The following is a 5,000-nucleotide window of genomic DNA, read 5'->3' on the forward strand; positions in this document are numbered from 1 at the left end:
TGCAACCAACACCACCTCGTGGTAGCTCTCAGGATCTGCACACAAGGAGCCTCGGCTTGGTTTACTTTCCACTACTTTCACATAATACTTTCTACATTTCAAAAATTTGTTACATCAGTTTGGTAAAATATATGAAAACACAGTCTCTGCATATAACATAATTATGATAACATAATTATGATAACAAACTGACAGGACATGATCCCTTACATCTATGTTCTCCTCGTATCAACACTTGTGGGAATTTTTGAAGTATAGTTATTTATATATATTTTTTTTTTTATTATCACACTGGCCGATTCCCACCAAGGCAGGGTGGCCCGAAAAAGAAAAACTTTCACCATCATTCACTCCATCACTGTCTTGCCAGAAGGGTGCTTTACACTACAGTTTTTAAACTGCAACATTAACACCCCTCCTTCAGAGTGCAGGCACTGTACTTCCCATCTCCAGGACTCAAGTCCGGCCTGCCGGTTTCCCTGAATCCCTTCATAAATTTTACTTTGCTCACACTCCAACAGCACGTCAAGTATTAAAAACCATTTGTCTCCATTCACTCCTATCAAACACGCTCATGCATGCCTCCTGGAAGTCCAAGCCCCTCGCACACAAAACCTCCTTTACCCCCTCCCTCCAACCTTTCCTAGGCCGACCCCTACCCCGCCTTCCTTCCACTACAGACTGATACACTCTTGAAGACATTCTGTTTCGCTCCATTCTCTCTACATGTCCGAACCACCTCAACAACCCTTCCTCAGCCCTCTGGACAACAGTTTTGGTAATCCCGCACCTCCTCCTAACTTCCAAACTACGAATTCTCTGCATTATATTCACACCACACATTGCCCTCAGACATGACATCTCCACTGCCTCCAGCCTTCTCCTCGCTGCAACATTCATCACCCACGCTTCACACCCATATAAGAGCGTTGGTAAAACTATACTCTCATACATTCCCCTCTTTGCCTCCAAGGACAAAGTTCTTTGTCTCCACAGACTCCTAAGTGCACCACTCACTCTTTTTCCCTCATCAATTCTATGATTCACCTCATCTTTCATAGACCCATCCGCTGACACGTCCACTCCCAAATATCTGAATACGTTCACCTCCTCCATACTCTCTCCCTCCAATCTGATATTCAATCTTTCATCACCTAATCTTTTTGTTATCCTCATAACCTTACTCTTTCCTGTATTCACCTTTAATTTTCTTCTTTTGCACACCCTACCAAATTCATCCACCAGTCTCTGCAACTTCTCTTCAGAATCTCCCAAGAGCACAGTGTCATCAGCAAAGAGCAGCTGTGACAACTCCCACTTTGTGTGTGATTCTTTATCTTTTAACTCCACGCCTCTTGCCAAGACCCTCGCATTTACTTCTCTTACAACCCCATCTATAAATATATTAAACAACCACGGTGACATCACACATCCTTGTCTAAGGCCTACTTTTACTGGGAAAAAATTTCCCTCTTTCCTACATACTCTAACTTGAGCCTCACTATCCTCGTAAAAACTCTTCACTGCTTTCAGTAACCTACCTCCTACACCATACACTTGCAACATCTGCCACATTGCCCCCCTATCCACCCTGTCATACGCCTTTTCCAAATCCATAAATGCCACAAAGACCTCTTTAGCCTTATCTAAATACTGTTCACTTATATGTTTCACTGTAAACACCTGGTCCACACACCCCCTACCTTTCCTAAAGCCTCCTTGTTCATCTGCTATCCTATTCTCCGTCTTACTCTTAATTCTTTCAATTATAACTCTACCATACACTTTACCAGGTGCACTCAACAGACTTATCCCCCTATAATTTTTGCACTCTCTTTTATCCCCTTTGCCTTTATACAAAGGAACTATGCATGCTCTCTGCCAATCCCTAGGTACCTTACCCTCTTCCATACATTTATTAAATAATTGCACCAACCACTCCAAAACTATATCCCCACCTGCTTTTAACATTTCTATCTTTATCCCATCAATCCCGGCTGCCTTACCCCCTTTCATTTTACCTACTGCCTCACGAACTTCCCCCACACTCACAACTGGCTCTTCCTCACTCCTACAAGATGTTATTCCTCCTTGCCCTATACACGAAATCACAGCTTCCCTATCTTCATCAACATTTAACAATTCCTCAAAATATTCCCTCCATCTTCCCAATACCTCTAACTCTCCATTTAATAACTCTCCTCTCCTATTTTTAACTGACAAATCCATTTGTTCTCTAGGCTTTCTTAACTTGTTAATCTCACTCCAAAACTTTTTCTTATTTTCAACAAAATTTGTTGATAACATCTCACCCACTCTCTCATTTGCTCTCTTTTTACATTGCTTCACCACTCTCTTAACCTCTCTCTTTTTCTCCATATACTCTTCCCTCCTTGCATCACTTCTACTTTGTAAAAACTTCTCATATGCTAACTTTTTCTCCCTTACTACTCTCTTTACATCATCATTCCACCAATCGCTCCTCTTCCCTCCTGCACCCACTTTCCTGTAACCACAAACTTCTGCTGAACACTCTAACACTACATTTTTAATCCTACCCTATACCTCTTCGACCCCATTGCCTATGCTCTCATTTGCCCATCTATCCTCCAATAGCTGTTTATATCTTACCCTAACTGCCTCCTCTTTTAGTTTATAAACCTTCACCTCTCTCTTCCCTGATGCTTCTATTCTCCTTGTATCCCATCTACCTTTTACTCTCAGTGTAGCTACAACTAGAAAGTGATCTGATATATCTGTGGCCCCTCTATAAACATGTACATCCTGAAGTCTACTCAGCAGTCTTTTATCTACCAATACATAATCCAACAAACTACTGTCATTTCGCCCTACATCATATCTTGTATACTTATTTATCCTCTTTTTCTTAAAATATGTATTACCTATAACTAAACCCCTTTCTATACAAAGTTCAATCAAAGGGCTCCCATTATCATTTACACCTGGCACCCCAAACTTACCTACCACACCCTCTCTAAAAGTTTCTCCTACTTTAGCATTCAGGTTCCCTACCACAATTACTCTCTCACTTGGTTCAAAGGCTCCTATACATTCGCTTAACATCTCCCAAAATCTCTCTCTCTCCTCTGCATTCCTCTCTTCTCCAGGTGCATACACGCTTATTATGACCCACTTCTCGCATCCAACCTTTACTTTAATCCACATAATTCTTGAATTTACACATTCATATTCTCTTTTCTCCTTCCATAACTGATCATTTAACATTACTGCTACCCCTTCCTTTGCTCTAACTCTCTCAGATACTCCAGATTTAATCCCATTTATTTCCCCCCACTGAAACTCTCCTACCCCCTTCAGCTTTGTTTCGCTTAGAGCCAGGACATCCAACTTCTTTTCATTCATAACATCAGCAATCATCTGTTTCTTGTCATCCGCACTACATCCACGCACATTTAAGCATCCCAGTTTTATAAAGTTTTTCTTCTCTTTTTTAGTAAATGTATACAGGAGAAGGGGTTACTAGCCCATTGCTCCCGGCATTTTAGTCGCCTCATACGACACGCATGGCTTACGGAGGAAAGATTCTTTTCCACTTCCCCATGGACAATAGAAGAAATAAAAAAGGACAAGAGCTATTTAGAAAAAGGAGAAAAACCTAGATGTATGTATATATATATATGCATGTGCGTGTCTGTGAAGTGTGACCAAAGTGTAAGTAGGAGTAGCAAGATATCCCTGTTATCTAGCGTGTTTATGAGACAGAAAAAGACACCAGCAATCCTACCATCATGCAAAACAGTTACAGGTTTTTGTTTCTCCAGCCTTCTCCTCGCTGCAACATTCATCACCCATGCTTCACACCCATATAAGAGCGTTGGTAAAACTATACTCTCATACATTCCCCTCTTTGCCTCCAAGGACAAAGTTCTCTGTCTCCACAGACTCCTAAGTGCACCACTCACTCTTTTTCCCTCATCAATTCTATGATTCACCTCATCTTTCATAGACCCATCCGCTGACACGTCCACTCCCAAATATCTGAATACGTTCACCTCCTCCATACTCTCTCCCTCCAATCTGATATTCAATCTTTCATCACCTAATCTTTTTGTTATCCTCATAACCTTACTCTTTCCTGTATTCACCTTTAATTTTCTTCTTTTGCACACCCTACCAAATTCATCCACCAATCTCTGCAGCTTCTCTTCAGAATCTCCCAAGAGCACAGTGTCATCAGCAAAGAGCAGCTGTGACAACTCCCACCCTGTGTGTGATTCTTTATCTTTTAACTCCACGCCTCTTGCCAAGACCCTCGCATTTACTTCTCTTACAACCCCATCTATAAATATATTGAACAACCACGGTGACATCACACATCCTTGTCTAAGGCCTACTTTTACTGGGAAAAAATTTCCCTCTTTTCTACATACTCTAACTTGAGCCTCACTATCCTCATAAAAACTCTTCACTGCTTTCAGTAACCTACCTCCTACACCATACACTTGCAACATCTGCCACATTGCCCCCCTATCCACCCTGTCATACGCCTTTTCCAAATCCATAAATGCCACAAAGACCTCTTTAGCCTTATCTAAATACTGTTCACTTATATGTTTCACTGTAAACACCTGGTCCACACACCCCCTACCTTTCCTAAAGCCTCCTTGTTCATCTGCTATCCTATTCTCCGTCTTACTCTTAATTCTTTCAATTATAACTCTACCATACACTTTACCAGGTACACTCAACAGACTTATCCCCCTATAATTTTTGCACTCTCTTTTATCCCCTTTGCCTTTATACAAAGGAACTATGCATGCTCTCTGCCAATCCCTAGGTACCTTACCCTCTTCCATACATTTATTAAATAATTGCACCAACCACTCCAAAACTATATCCCCACCTGCTTTTAACATTTCTATCTTTATCCCATCAATCCCGGCTGCCTTACCCCCTTTCATTTTACCTACTGCCTCACGAACTTCCCCCACACTCACAACTGGCTCTTCCTCACTCCT

This window comes from Cherax quadricarinatus, chromosome 8 (genome assembly GCF_038502225.1).
Source record: "Cherax quadricarinatus isolate ZL_2023a chromosome 8, ASM3850222v1, whole genome shotgun sequence".
Lineage (NCBI taxonomy): Eukaryota > Metazoa > Arthropoda > Malacostraca > Decapoda > Parastacidae > Cherax > Cherax quadricarinatus.